At 46.8% G+C, this 13742-nt stretch overlaps 10 non-coding genes and 3 pseudogenes across 10 annotated transcripts; 12 read left to right on the forward strand and 1 right to left on the reverse strand.

The window, feature by feature from the left end:
* Window positions 1-1769: 1769 nt before the first annotated feature.
* Window positions 1770-4689, forward strand: LOC136527598 (uncharacterized vacuolar membrane protein YML018C-like; annotated as a pseudogene).
* Window positions 4690-6428: 1739 nt separating this feature from the next.
* On the reverse strand, window positions 6429-8975 carry LOC136526442 (pentatricopeptide repeat-containing protein At1g03540-like; annotated as a pseudogene).
* Window positions 8976-9379: 404 nt separating this feature from the next.
* LOC136530160 (small nucleolar RNA Z157/R69/R10) lies at window positions 9380-9475 on the forward strand. Its single transcript, XR_010777654.1, has one exon. It is a non-coding gene; the product is annotated as a small nucleolar RNA Z157/R69/R10 (small nucleolar RNA).
* Window positions 9476-9559: 84 nt separating this feature from the next.
* LOC136530165 (small nucleolar RNA Z157/R69/R10) lies at window positions 9560-9662 on the forward strand (annotated as a pseudogene).
* Window positions 9663-9736: 74 nt separating this feature from the next.
* On the forward strand, window positions 9737-9871 carry LOC136530208 (small nucleolar RNA snoR80). Its single transcript, XR_010777693.1, has one exon. It is a non-coding gene; the product is annotated as a small nucleolar RNA snoR80 (small nucleolar RNA).
* Window positions 9872-10067: 196 nt separating this feature from the next.
* On the forward strand, window positions 10068-10156 carry LOC136530121 (small nucleolar RNA R38). The gene has a single exon (XR_010777616.1). It is a non-coding gene; the product is annotated as a small nucleolar RNA R38 (small nucleolar RNA).
* Window positions 10157-10249: 93 nt separating this feature from the next.
* LOC136530197 (small nucleolar RNA snoR20a) lies at window positions 10250-10333 on the forward strand. The gene has a single exon (XR_010777683.1). It is a non-coding gene; the product is annotated as a small nucleolar RNA snoR20a (small nucleolar RNA).
* Window positions 10334-10443: 110 nt separating this feature from the next.
* LOC136530192 (small nucleolar RNA Z107/R87) lies at window positions 10444-10551 on the forward strand. Its single transcript, XR_010777679.1, has one exon. It is a non-coding gene; the product is annotated as a small nucleolar RNA Z107/R87 (small nucleolar RNA).
* Window positions 10552-10622: 71 nt separating this feature from the next.
* Window positions 10623-10722, forward strand: LOC136530075 (small nucleolar RNA R30/Z108). The gene has a single exon (XR_010777582.1). It is a non-coding gene; the product is annotated as a small nucleolar RNA R30/Z108 (small nucleolar RNA).
* A 104-nt stretch (window positions 10723-10826) lies between these two features.
* On the forward strand, window positions 10827-10910 carry LOC136530195 (small nucleolar RNA snoR77Y). Its single transcript, XR_010777681.1, has one exon. It is a non-coding gene; the product is annotated as a small nucleolar RNA snoR77Y (small nucleolar RNA).
* Window positions 10911-11053: 143 nt separating this feature from the next.
* On the forward strand, window positions 11054-11239 carry LOC136530171 (small nucleolar RNA Z112). Its single transcript, XR_010777662.1, has one exon. It is a non-coding gene; the product is annotated as a small nucleolar RNA Z112 (small nucleolar RNA).
* Window positions 11240-11356: 117 nt separating this feature from the next.
* Window positions 11357-11442, forward strand: LOC136530216 (small nucleolar RNA U31b). The gene has a single exon (XR_010777701.1). It is a non-coding gene; the product is annotated as a small nucleolar RNA U31b (small nucleolar RNA).
* Window positions 11443-11522: 80 nt separating this feature from the next.
* LOC136530005 (small nucleolar RNA SNORD14) lies at window positions 11523-11641 on the forward strand. Its single transcript, XR_010777516.1, has one exon. It is a non-coding gene; the product is annotated as a small nucleolar RNA SNORD14 (small nucleolar RNA).
* The last annotated feature ends 2101 nt before the right edge of the window (window positions 11642-13742 follow it).

The raw sequence follows: 13742 nt of genomic DNA on the forward strand, positions 1-13742 counted from the left end.
TATTGGGGACATTTCTTCCCCCATCAGGTACATCGGTATGGGTACATTCCCTTCTATCCCATACTCGCTACTCGATAGGGGACCTGTTAGCAGATAATAGGTGGATCTAGAACGCAAGAGGATACTATTTAGCACATATATACTGAAAACCCTAGCCCCCTTCTCTAATCCTCATGTTGCTCTACTTATCAAGTGGCGGGTGTGGGTTACCCGATGGGTACTCGTTATCCATCGAGTGACGAGTATGGTTTTTTTTGTACCCGGCATGGATAATGGGTGCGGGTGATTGGGGAGTTATACATCAACGGGTGTGGGTATGTGGGCTTTTCTCCCACCGGGTTCCCCTACACGCTGCCATCCCTAACATTGAGGTAGAGGAGCCACTATAGCTACACAAATTTGAGTCAACTACGGTAGACCAATGTACGTGGTTCTACCAGCTTATTATAACAACGATTGGCCTTATATAGAACTATGATGGTATGCAGTAGCTAATCTTATCGTTCATTATGAGGATAAAGAGGTAGATCTAATGGGCATACTTGGTGGGGCACGACATACTCTAATATCCCCGAGATGCTTGGATGATCATATTGGGAGCGCATGATTTCCTTGTGGGGGCCATGACTAACTAATGCCGCCACGACTAGGAGGTATGACATAAGCATGCGAAGAGAAGAGATGGACGGTGGCGAAAACCAAAGCATCTTGAACAACTAGGATCTTCTCCAACTCCGCGATCACGGAGAAGAGCGATAAGCAATGGTGGTCGGGAAGCAACAACAGAGCATTGTGGCTGCAGCGGAGCCGAATGTGGCGTGGCGGTTGTGATGGGTGGTGCACGCCATCTTGTATTCCTATAGTTGTTGTGTTGTGCCAAGGCCCGCTGTTGGGTGGCAAGCTCGCCATGGAGCTCCACCACCGTGGAAAGATTGCGAGGAAGGCGTTTGACGAGCTCTTTCTCTCCTTCCACCATGGCCACGACCGCCATGTCGTCTCCTCCTACGACGATGCCAGCGTGGATGGAGTTGTTCTCATGCCATACGTTGGGCCCAAGTTTGGAGTTCCACAAGCACTCTTGCACGTGACGTGAGGTTGAATTCAACTGAAGCAATACGTTGTCGTCTGCCTTAGGAGGTGAGATGGAAGAAGGCTCAGCCTACTCGGTGATGCCATTGCGCAGCTGCTAATAACACCACGACGAGTAGCCCATTCACCAGTTGCACCTCTGGCACCATCTTCATCTCCTCCTAGGGCATCATCCATCTGACCACCATATGCTCTTCCCGTGCAGATTCGTGCTCATCAATCGTCCGCCGACTAGTAGCACACATCCTCTGACGTTATTTGGGTAACCCAGTGGCCCGTGGTGTAAGACAAGACACCAGAAAATAATGAACCAACTCTATAGTATCTCTATACATTTTTTTTTCAAATTAGGCGTTATTTCATTGGGTTACCCAACTTAACTTTACATCCCTAATATATCGTCAATGGCCGCACCTAATTCCTGAAGAAAACTACCAATATGGACTACTTAGCCCATATACATTGTGGTTGCTCTAATATATCGCCAATGGCACGCACCTAATTCCTGAACAACCATCGCGGTCATGCAACAAGAGGGGAGGTTCACTGTCACGTGTTCCACGATATTCCAAGTATTCGTCGGCAGAATACAAAACAAATAAAAAATAAAAATAGTTAGGCCGCTTGGCTGAGGCTGACGCTGGGACCCACGGCAACAGGAAGAAGCGACCGAGCCGGCACCAACCGACGACCGTGGGGGACGCGCCCACGGCCACCCGCACGGCCGCACGCCTCGTCTCCGAATCCGCGTGCGGCTACGAGCCCCTGTCGTCCGAACTCGCCGGGCACCGCCGCTCCCCGGGCCCGTCAACGGCCGTCCGCCGCCGACCTCCCGGCGCACTGCGCCGTCCCTGCGGAAGCGCGAGCGGGGTCGTCTCCTCCACACTCGCCCCCCCGTCGGCCAGCTGCTTGCTAAGGCCCCGTCGCCCCGCCGGCGCCGTGCCTCGTGCGCTTGGCCGCAGGGTCGTTGGTAGGCCCGTGCAACCAGCCCCGTCGTTGCTGCGCGCCGCGCGCGGATGCCCCGGTGCGTGGCTCGCTGACGCAGTGGTGAGGCTGCTGAGGGGGCCGGGCGGGGAAATCTTGGATCCGGGTTGGTCGGCGACGTGGCGGTATCCATAGAGATTGGATCCATGGGCTCGTCCTCCCAGCACGATTCCATCTCCGCGCCAGGTAACTCGGCTCTCGTCAATACCCTTCCTAGCAAATTTCCTGTTCAGCAGTTTCGTCATACTCCTACTTGGATGTGGATTACTAACCCATCAAATTTGCTGATAGTATGGGGTTGCGTGCTTCTCTCATCTTCTCTTCCTTTATGACTATACAATGATTGGCATATCAATGGGCGCCAATCACGTGGGTGTTGTGCAGACATGGGTTGGTTTTTCAGTTAGGGGCCGTTCCTTGGGTTGCAATGAGTGAATTGGGCACAGCATTTGAACAAAAGAAGCAATTTGTTACTGGTACATAAGCAGGAACATGCTGGTCGCGCACCAACTATAGTTGATGCCCTTAATCTTCCGAAAAGAAAATACATGCTCTTCTGCCTAAGTTTTGTTCCGCATAGGTGTATACTCTAGATGACAGATGTCTCCCGCTGTTAGCAAATTGTTTTTTCTACACCAAATATTGAACTTATGGTTCCTAACCTTAACAGGAAGTTTGGAGTGTGCTGATGGCAGCAGAAGCAGCATCAACAAGTGGACCAAAATTACGAGCACAAACTCGTGGAGATGGTGCCTAGGGTTGATTTACATCGTTGCTGTTGCCGGTATATGGATTGCCGCTAGCTACATCGTGCAGTCTGTTGTGGATGCCGGCGTCTCTCCGTTCTTGATCACCTACATATGCAATTCTCTGTTTGTCGTCTACATTCCCATAGTTGAGGCTGCCCGGTACTTTGAGGATTCTATCGGCAACTTTTGGACAAAGTTGAAATTCAAGGATGCTGAAAGCCTGCAGCAGGCATCTGACCTGGAGAGTGTGAATCTTCTCCAAAGTGGGGGGCCATGAGATCAATGTTGCCTCGGATCAATCACAAACAAGGCCGTCTGAAGACACTTCAGTTCCAGATACAAGCTTCCCTGCCAGCAAAGGGTTGGATGCAAAAGGGCGCTGGACGCGTGCTCGTGTGGCCAAAGTGAGCATGCTAATCAGCCCCTTTTGGTTCCTTGCACAGCTTACATTCAATCTGTCTCTAAGATACACCACTGTTACGGTAAGTGTTACTAAAGAAGAACCGAATGCTACTTCCATATTTTATTGAGATCTAGTTTTGTTTTGTCCTATCACTATTTGGTCTAAAATATGCTTCTATTTCTGTGAACTTGCAGTCAAACACGATCTTGAGTAGCACGTCTAGCCTCTTCACTTTCTTGGTTGCATTAGTTTTCCTTGGAGAGACATTCACATGGTTGAAGCTAATTAGTGTGCTTCTCTGCATGGGAGGTACAATAATTGTCAGCCTGGCTGATTCAAGTAGTTCAGTTAATGCCATTGCTACAAATCCTCTCCTTGGAGATTTCCTGTCCATTGTTTCTGCTGGTTTATATGCTGTGTATATCACCTTGATTCGAAAAAAGTTGCCCGATGAGAAAGAAGGTCAAGGACAAGTGAGCATGGCTCAGTTTCTGGGATTCCTGGGACTGTTTAATATGTTGTTTTTCCTTCCTGTTGCATTGGTGTTGAATTTCGCCAAGCTGGAGCCATTTCACAAGCTCACATGGGAACAAGTTGGTCTTGTTGTCGGAAAAGGTAGGTTTGCTCTCTATTCATGAAAGTTCCCTACTGTCTGATTCATAACATAAACGATAGTACTGCAATGCCATATCTCAATGGTATGTAGGAATAACTTGTAGAAATATTGAGGATCCATTAATAAAATTACACGGTGAGAAATCAACTGCCGCTAATTTATGATTTCGACATTCTTTGCAGGTTTGATAGACAATGTTTTGAGTGACTACTTGTGGGCGAAAGCGATCCTTCTCACAACAACTACGGTCGCTACAGCTGGCCTCACAATCCAAGTTCCAATTGCTGCCATTGTGGACACGCTCACCGGTCATGCTCCTCATCTACTGGACTATATTGGAGCTGCTGCCGTCCTAGTCGGTTTTGCTGGGATCAACATACCAGTTGGAGAGTCTCCACAGGTTGTTCAGCAAGAGCAGGAAACTCCAATTGTTAGCATGGTTGATGACCCGGTTCATTTGCCCAGCAGTACCAATGCTACTGATGTCGTCTCATAGTTGCCTGGGACCGTGTGATTTATCAACACTGTATAAAGGGGGGGGTTGGCCAGATGAGTAGTTTCTTTGTTTTTCCTTAAGCCGTGCCATCAGGACAAGAGATGAACATGGACTGAAGTTAGAGTAGTTTGTTCAGAACTTTGGGTAACAAGTGTTTTGGGATCTGTATTTTATTTTATCTTGTAATTATTTACATCTGTACAACCAGTTTCATACGGAAGAGTAAATTCTGTTTGTGATTCATGGAAGGTGTTGCGTTTCTAGAAGGGTATAAGTAGCTGAAAATTGTATTATGTATATGGTGAAACGCAGGCAATGGTAACTTTAGCTTATATGTAACGAGGTGTTTTAAGCCCTATGCCATGGAAATGCTGTTTATTTCTCTGACTTTGACTTCCCAACCATCAGGATAAGTTGTTCTACTAACATGGTAACACCACAACATTAGCTTTAAGACACTTTTTTTGCCACTCTATCCTAAAAGGTCTTCTCGATTGGACAGGATCGAGTCCTCTTGAATCCCTGAAGGAATAATTGACTGCAGATAGTTATGCTTCAGGTGAAAAACATGAAAAACCTGTCATAGATTATCAAAGAAACCAGACACAGCTAAATGTGTTTGTCCTTACAGAAAGAAGCCTACAGTTGTGGACAGCTTGCTTGACAAAAGAGGCTGTGGTTGCAAACTGTAAAGCAGATATGATTATCTTTGTAGACAAAATAGATCCTGGTTTCCATCAGTTTTTTTTTTGAACCAGAGCTTTTATTAAAGATTAAAGTTTAATGTCATTACAAAGGAGGGCGGGCTTGGTGCAAGCGGTAGAGTCTTACCGCCTGTGACCGGAAGGTCCCGGGTTCAAGTCGCGGTCTCCTCGCATTGCACAGGCGAGGGTAAGGCTTGCCACTAACACTCTTCCCCAGACCCCGCACAGAGCGGGAGCTCTCTGCACTGGGTACAAAGGAGGGCAACAACGTCCCTAGAAACAGAATAAAAAAAACACTAGACCCTCATGGCGTCTAATAGCTATCTGGCATAACTCGTGCACCACTTCATTCTGATCACGCCTAATCTTAAGTCTTCCTCTAGGCGATGAAGAGAGAACACTTTCTCAAGAACTTATTGGATCAGTGGTTGTATCAATGATCTATCATGACATCGCGCCTTGAGCTTTCCAGCCACAGCAGCACAATTAGTCTCCAGGATAAATGAAGCAATGAGCCCAGCGAGCTGCAAAGACTGACACCTTCGAGACAGGCTGCAGACTCAGCTCCTTAGCATCCCTGCATTAGAAATGCAATCGCCAGGAAGTAAGTTTTGGCTGGCCCTCCCAGTCCCTGATAATCACGCCAGTGTCAGACTGTCAGGGTTAAAAGCCCCATCAACATTAATTTTCAGAGTACCCTGACATGGCGGGATCCAGCTCTTGCACAAGACTTCCTTGGTATTAGCTGAGGACTTTGCGCTCCATGGCAGAAACTTCCCTTTCCTGCTGTAATCAACCAGCTGCCTCTGTTGTCAGACAAGTTACAGAGAGTCCATATACCGGGTTAGGAAAACAACCGAACCATGCATGGATGTCTTGCCATTAGCTTTTAAAACATTATTCCAAACAAACCGATCCTCCAGTGAGCATTAAGAAATTTGCTTTTACCTCCTCTGTATAGTTAGACAAGAGACGAGTAGTCAGTCTGGCCCTGTCCATTGATGTCATCCTCTGCAGGCAAGGTCAAGTACTTGTGCATTTCAAATCTGAGAGCAGCTGCATGGACAGGAATCACATGCATGGAAGCGGTCCTCCATGTCATGATCACACGACTCACAATTAGCCTGTGTAGATAAGTGTCGAAAGCATTTGTTAGCTCGAGTTGGCAATCCATTGTTTATGACTTTCCATGCAAAGATTCTGATTTTTGCCAGTATATTGAGCTCTCATAGCTCCTCCCAAATCCATCTCCCCTCCTCAGATGTTGAGTTTCCACAAGTTTCACCCACACCATGGTGCAAGTGGCCAAGCACATGGCAACTCTATATGTACTCCTGATTGTAAACAGTACAGTTTTTTTCCCCCATAATGCCACACAAAGCAGTCCTCAGTCTTTTTCACCAGGAAGCTTGATCTTCGAATTTTCAGCAACATCATATGGATAGAAAAACCTCCTCACTGCAGTTTCATCCCAAGAGTTAGATTGAGAATCAATTAACTGATGCACCCACCTGAAGACGGCAAACGCGGGTACTACCTATTGGTCTCAGGTTGTGTTCCCGTGGAATCCAGTTATCCCTCCATATCCTTGTACTTCTCCCATCACCAATCCTGTACACCACACCAAGTTTTAAAAGCTCCAACCCATATTCAATTCCTCTACATGTTTGAGATCCATCAGTTGCTGGAACAGTATCAAGTAAATTACCCTGAGAGAAATATTTAGCTTCCAAAAGATACACACAGAGGCTATCTAGGAAGGCCCCAGCGTCCATGACTGTCTAGCAAGTAAAGCCTGATTGAAACGTCTTAAATCCTTGAAACCCATAACTCCAGAATCCACTGAATCTTTCGCTTACCATTTTCAGATCCTCACCAGAAAGGCCTGTATGTGCTTCATCAGAATATCAGATCATCACATAAAGTCAGTGGAAGTTAGAACACACTCATCACATATGTAGGGAGGGCTTGTGTAACAGATTTGGAACAAGGACCTGCTCAAATTCATCCGTACTGTTGAGAAATGACTTGAAACATTATTTCAGATACCAAAATCACAGCCAAAGCTAAATCAGTACATATGGACTGCACTTCCTGATGTCCTCAGAGGCTACAGGTTGTGAGGCTGCCTCCTTAGCATTACACATGTATAGTTTGCTTCTGTTTACATCAATCCAGCTTGTTCCGGCTTCTTTCTTTACCTTTCTTGATTTCATCAGCCTCCTTACCTCTACAGCGTCTTCCCATCGCCCAATCGTCCTGTACACATTTTCAAGAAGAACATAGCTCAGGTGGTATTGAGGTTCTAATTCCATCATCTTCTTTGCAACCCTTACTGCTACATCTGGGTTAGTATGTGTGGCGCAGGCACCAAGGATTGCTGCCCACAGTGATGAATCATCTCTAAATGGTGACTTGTTTACAAGATCTTCGGCCTCTTCTAGAAGCTCTACTCTACTGAGGAGGTCAACAATGCAATTGTAATGTTCAATACCAGGGGGGATACCATAGTCCTTGCTCATTGAGTTGAAGTAGTTCCTTCCCTCCTCAACCATCCCAGTATGACTACAAGCAAAAAGAACACCAATGAAACTGATGTAGTCTGGCTTGACCCCTTCTCTAACCATCTCATTGAACAGGCTGATGGCTCGCTCACCATGGACATTCTGAGCACAACCACAAATCATGGCATTCCAAGTAATCATGTTGCGGACACTGCTCCTTTTAAAAACTCTGTAGGCGTATTCTACCACACCACATTTCGCGTACAGGTCCACGAGTGTGGATTCAACAATGACTGTCTCCGCAGCCTCTCATCCTCATAAAACGGCAGTGGATTTCTTTTCCTAGCTTCACCGCAGACAGACCAGCACAAGACCTCACAAGAGTTCCGAAGCTATACCAGTCATTGTCCTCCACATACATCTGACGAAACAATGAGAGAACCATCTCATGCTTCCCGCTTTGACAATACCCCCCAAGCAGGGCACACCATGAAACTGCATTCCGGACTTTCATCCTGTCGAACACCTTGTGTGCATCCACCATCATCCCACATTTGGCGTACATGTCAAGTGTGCTGCTCTCCACGATGACATTCCCACACAGGCCACGAGTCACAACCTGCGCGTGCGCCTCCCTACCCTGCCTTGCCCTCTTCAAGTTCCCCAGCGCCGTCATCATGGAGCCAAATGTGCAGCCGTCCGGATAAACCCCATCTGTCGCGAGCATAGCCCGGAACCACCGCAGGGACCTCGTCGAATCAGTCGTTCCTCACGAATGCTGATATCAGCGACGTGTAGCATATCCCGTCCGGGGAGCGCATTTCCTCAAACGCCCTCCGCGCGTCGCCCGGCGCGCCCGAGTGGCCGTACATGTCCACGACCGCGCTCAGCACGACGCCGTCGTCGCCGTACCCTCGTACGACGGTGGTCCCGTGCACGCAGGCTCCCGCGCGGAGGTCGCGCAGCACGGCGCACGCCTTGGCGGAGGCGGAAAGCGCGTGCGCGCTGGGGGCGACGTCGTCGTCGGCGCCATATCCGCCGGCGGCCATGGTCCTGAGCTGGAGGAGCGCGCGGCGCGGGAGGCCCGCACGGAGGAAGGCGGCGAGGACGGAGGAGTGCGCGACGACGTCGCGGCGGGGCAGGTCATCGAACGCCCTGAGCGCGTGGAGCAGGTGGTCCGGGAGGCGGACGTAGAACGCGAGCAGCGCGTTAGCGAGGTAGCGGTCCGCGAGGAGGTCCCGCCCGCGCCGCGCGGGCGTGGAGGCTGTAGCCGAGGCGCGGGGGCAGCGGGCGGTGCAAGGAGCACCGCGGCGAGCGGGAGCGGCGAGGAGGAAGCAGAGGCGGCGAGGCGCGCGGCGGGTAGGTCGCGGGACGTCCAGGAGCCGGAGGACAGCGGCCACGTCGTGCGGCGCGGCTGGGGACGGCGGCATCTTGTTTTCGGGTCATGAGATGACGGGAGCACGGCGCGCCGGCGGCGTTCGGAGCGGCGAGGAGTCAAGGCCAGACACTTTTTTCTATTATACCTGGCGAAGCCCAAGCAGTGAAATAGGCCCACAAAAGCCCAAGCAGTGCAAACAGGCCCATAAAAATCTAGGTTTTCTTCTGTTGTAGAGCAAGAGGCTATAAATAATCACCTGACCCTGCTTCTTCTTACCTAGGGTTCCGACTTCCGCCACCATCCGCCGCCGCGGCCGTCGACGAAGATGCTGATGCTTCGTCATCGTCGTTGTATCCATCGCAGCTCTTGCTCTACGTACTCTCGTCGCCCTCTTCTTTAGCTTGGGTATATCGGTATTGTTTCTTTTGTTGTATTTATGCAATGTTTGATTTGGTGATAGGAGCGGTGATGAGCAATCTTTTGTGGACTAGAGTTTCTGATACTAACACGGTAGTATTTGACGACCAAACCCTTGGCTGTCTGAGCTCCCAATTCACAATCTTCAACCTTTTCGCTGTTTATATCTACTAGATTGGTGGTCTTTGTTTCCTGCTGCTATGCCATGGTATAATGAGATTACGAGTAATGATGAACAACTGTGTTTTGGACTAGAGTTTCTGATGCTGCTACTTTGTTGGTGGTAGTTGAAGACCAAACCCTTGGCTGTCTGAACTCAAATCTCACAAACCAGCATATTTCTTTGTTTGTTGCGTTGTCGTTAATAGAAATGTCTTTTTGTTGCATGCGTCCATTACCAATTCTGGAGGATGAACTCGTTCCTCACGGTATAATGGCTCGGGCGCAACAAGCTATTCTCTTGATGTGTGGTTATATCCTGATTGGTGGCGTTCTTATGCCAATCCGATCCTGGAAAGGCCACATATATTCATTCACATGTACAATTTCTAGATATTGTTAGATTTTTTTGCGCATTTGTTTCGGGATCTAAATGATGTGCAACTTTGAAAGGGAAAGCGTTCAATCTTTGTGATTGTGACGTACCATGACAGTTCTTTCATATTGAATAGGAAGATCTGATAGATCCCTGAAATTTGTTTTTGTTTCTTTGCTCCTCTCTGTTTAGAGATGTGGATGATGATAACACAAGTAAAATACAGTTATCCCTGTCTGATTCCTCCAAAAGGGTGCTGAGAATATTTATCTGACACATTTCTGTATTTAAAAGTTTGATGTCTTGTTCATGCGCATTTTATTTTCAATAACTGGAGTAAACACTTAACTGCTTCACTGTTGTCGTTGATCTTGGCCTTTGATGACATGATGGTTTCAGAAGAGGCAAATTTTTGTCTAATCTGTTGATATTTTTCATGAACTAGGACGGTCTGAGGCCATTTGATGACCATGAATCTTTTTGACAATTTGTGCCCAGTTGTTTCCTTGAACAATCATTCAGTGGGTTTTAAATGTTAGATTAGATTTGATATTTTGACCAACGAAAGAGTGGCCGTGACGACTTGGAAATATTCAAGCTCAACAGACCAAATCACATGTCTATCTCTATAGTGAGATTGATCTGTATGCCGATTATCCCGCTGAACCGAGCCATATGATTTCTTTTTTTGTCCTTGTTTAATTACACTTGAATTCTTTTTCTGTATTTTAATTTACAATTGGGTGTTGATGTTGTGATGATGTGAAACAAGCTCCCTCTTCTGAAGGAATTGAGGACACTTGCTGGCAGAATCGAACCAATTAACCCTATTGCCACCACTGAGTAACTATTCTCCCTTCAAACTTTTTTTGTTTGCTGTTTTGCTTTTCTTGTCCATGAACTCTTTAAATGACTAGAGAATTATAAATTACTATAAATCACTGTCCAGCTAGTCCTGTGATGATTAGCTTATACATCTGGAATTACCGTCAGATTTACTTGTGACGACAGTTGTCTGGCTTTCTGAGGATTTATCTATCACTCGTGTATCCTATATGTTTGACCCAGATTAGGCTGCTTGCTTGTCTATAAGTTACTATGAAGTTTAATAGGATTTGCGTTATAATTATTACATGTCAATTTTTACTATCAAATGTGCATATCAAATTGTGTATCTAGTCCCTGTGAAGATCTCAAGACCTACCGATAGGAAGTGCCGTTTGACACTGTAACCAGCAGCTGGCTCTCTCCGCTGCTGGTGTCCATCCAATCATAACCTTTGTGGTTTGGTCTGTGATGGGGCTCACACCTGCAGTTGTTTGATTCATCTGTGGTGTGTGATTTAAATCGGGTCTCTGAGGGATTCTACATAATCCTTTGATGTGTTGAATTGTTGTTGATTCTTTGGTTCTTGTGGATTGTTAGTCAGAACAGTGTTGTTTTGCTATCAGATTTTGATTTGTTCATTGTTGGCTGTGTTGGAGGATGATGATATGGTTTTGTCGCCCCAGTCTTAGGATCCGGACTTCTGGACCTGTGCTGATTGACATGTTATCGATTCTGACTCCATTGTACAAACTATGATTTGTATTTGAGCATTTATTAGGTATGATGCATGATTGATCCTAGACATGTTTTCAGGTGCATTGCAAATGATGACAAAATCAAGGCTTGTTTCTCTACATTCGCAGTTTCCGCCTAAGAGCTTTCGCCTTGCCAGGCTTGAGAGCAAGTGCTGCTAAATCCTTCCTTGGATGTCTGATGCAATGCTATGCAATTCTTTCTTATTTTTCTGCATATATGTGTTTTTCTGCTTTATGTAATCTTGGTTTGTGCTAGTTTTTCCTGTTGGGTTTTCGTTTGCTTTATTAGAGTCTTGCCAATAGTTTTATGTGGTTATGGTTTCTTGTTCATTTTGACTAATTTGTGTGCTGTTGCAAGATCAGCTTCTTGTTTCTGGACTTTGAACTTTTAATCCGGTCCAGGCAATCGGCAATCATACTCACCTGGATCTGGACACCTGATTTTCTGGGCCCTTTCCGCCTTCCTCTTCTGTTCAAAGGCTCTTGTTTAGATTGCAAGTTTTTTTCACTCTCTCTCCATCACATCAAATCTTTAGAACACATGCAGGAGTATTAAATGTAGATAAAAAAATAAATAATTACACAGTTTGATTGTAAATTAACGAGACGACTCTTTTGCGGCGAGCTTAGGCCCATAATTGGACAATAATTGTCAAATCACAAACAAAGTACCTACAGTATCAAATACTGATTCATAACCCTAATCTAAACCAGGCCAAAGAAATCGTTTGTCCTTTGGTGGTTTCGTTTGAGAGGGATGTATCCGAAAAGTATTTTGATGGATGTATATCGTCCTATGGTTGTTTATTTGGTCGTTTGTATTGTTATTTTTTATTACTATAACCTTGTCATACTCAAGATGAACTAAACAGGAAACAACATAGCTGGGTGTTGGTTCGAGACAGGTAGTGGACTCAACTACTCGACTCGGTTCAAGCACGACTGCCACCGCATTATCGTCCAGGCTTACAAGGATTGTGAATGTGAATGCCATGGCGAAATCGTGAGTTTGATTGTGAATGTGAATGCCATGGCGAAATCGTGAGTTCAACCAGATGATGCGGCAGGTTCCGCTAAGTTGAGCTGTTGAGAACGTGTAGAGGTGGAGGCTCTCCGGTCTCTTTTTAGCAGTACTTGTTGTAAATATGAAACAAGTACTATTATATTTGTCATGAGATCAAGTTTTTTATTCAATTTCGTAAGTGTTTTTGCCAAGGAGAATCTGGAACAGAAATTTCTACCAGCCAAATGATTTCTTTTAAAAAAAACATTGCAGCCAAATTATTTCTGAGAGCCAAATGATCTCTAGGGACAATTACTATTTTGTCTAGTCCCCTGTCTGTACCTTGATTTCTCCTGATGGCAGCCCTTTGCTCGCATCCCATCCATACGGTGTCAAATGTCCACGCCTGCCATTACCATCTTGCCTACCTCACGCAATTACCATCTTGCCTACCTCACGCAATAAAAAAATGATGTACAAGCTATTATCTCGAACTGTACAAATGTATTTTTCGTTACGGTTGTCTGCTTGAGCTCTTATGGGCTTATAGTGCCCAAAGCAGGCCTGTTCACTAGTTTTTTATAGTATTAGACAACTTTGGTTTGTACAAGCCGATGTAACACAAAAATGAAATATTCTCATTCCCGTACTAAATCTAGAAATATGAGATCTTAGCTATAGATGGCCAAATGGTCTACTTAGCCTTACATTTTTCGTTTATCGCCTGTGTCCATTATTTAGTATGTGAACCCGGCGTGCTTAAAAATGCACACGAATCCGGTTGCTTTAAAAAAAATTGAATCCATTCTTCTGAGTTCACATGACCGCGTTAGGATTTACGGTAATGCTATGACTCTGACGTCCGACGGTTCCAAACGCGCGTCAGATAACTATTGGATACGGCGGCTGCACGTCCTCCTCCACTCGTCTCTCATGGCCTTATCCGCTCAGCACTGCAGTTTATTTCACAGTCCGTCCACACATTCGCTGCCGCTGCTCCTCTCCTCTCCCTCTCCTCCCCCATGGATCCAGGAGCGCCACACGCCCCCGACTACGCCCCGCAGCGCCGCGAGCCGGCGACCGCGCTCCTCCCCGCCCTCCGCCCATCCTCCACAGTCCACACACCTTGCTCCCTCCCTGGCCGGCGGCGGCGGCGTCCTCTCCCACTCCGGCGTCCTCCTCCCCCACCCCGGTGGCGCCCATCCCCGACATCGGCGTCCTCCCCCACCACGGCGGCTCATTCTCCCACACCGACGTCTCCTTCCTCGTCCCGGACGTCCT

Source organism: Miscanthus floridulus, chromosome 19, assembly GCF_019320115.1.
Source record: "Miscanthus floridulus cultivar M001 chromosome 19, ASM1932011v1, whole genome shotgun sequence".
In the NCBI taxonomy this organism is placed as follows: domain Eukaryota; kingdom Viridiplantae; phylum Streptophyta; class Magnoliopsida; order Poales; family Poaceae; genus Miscanthus; species Miscanthus floridulus.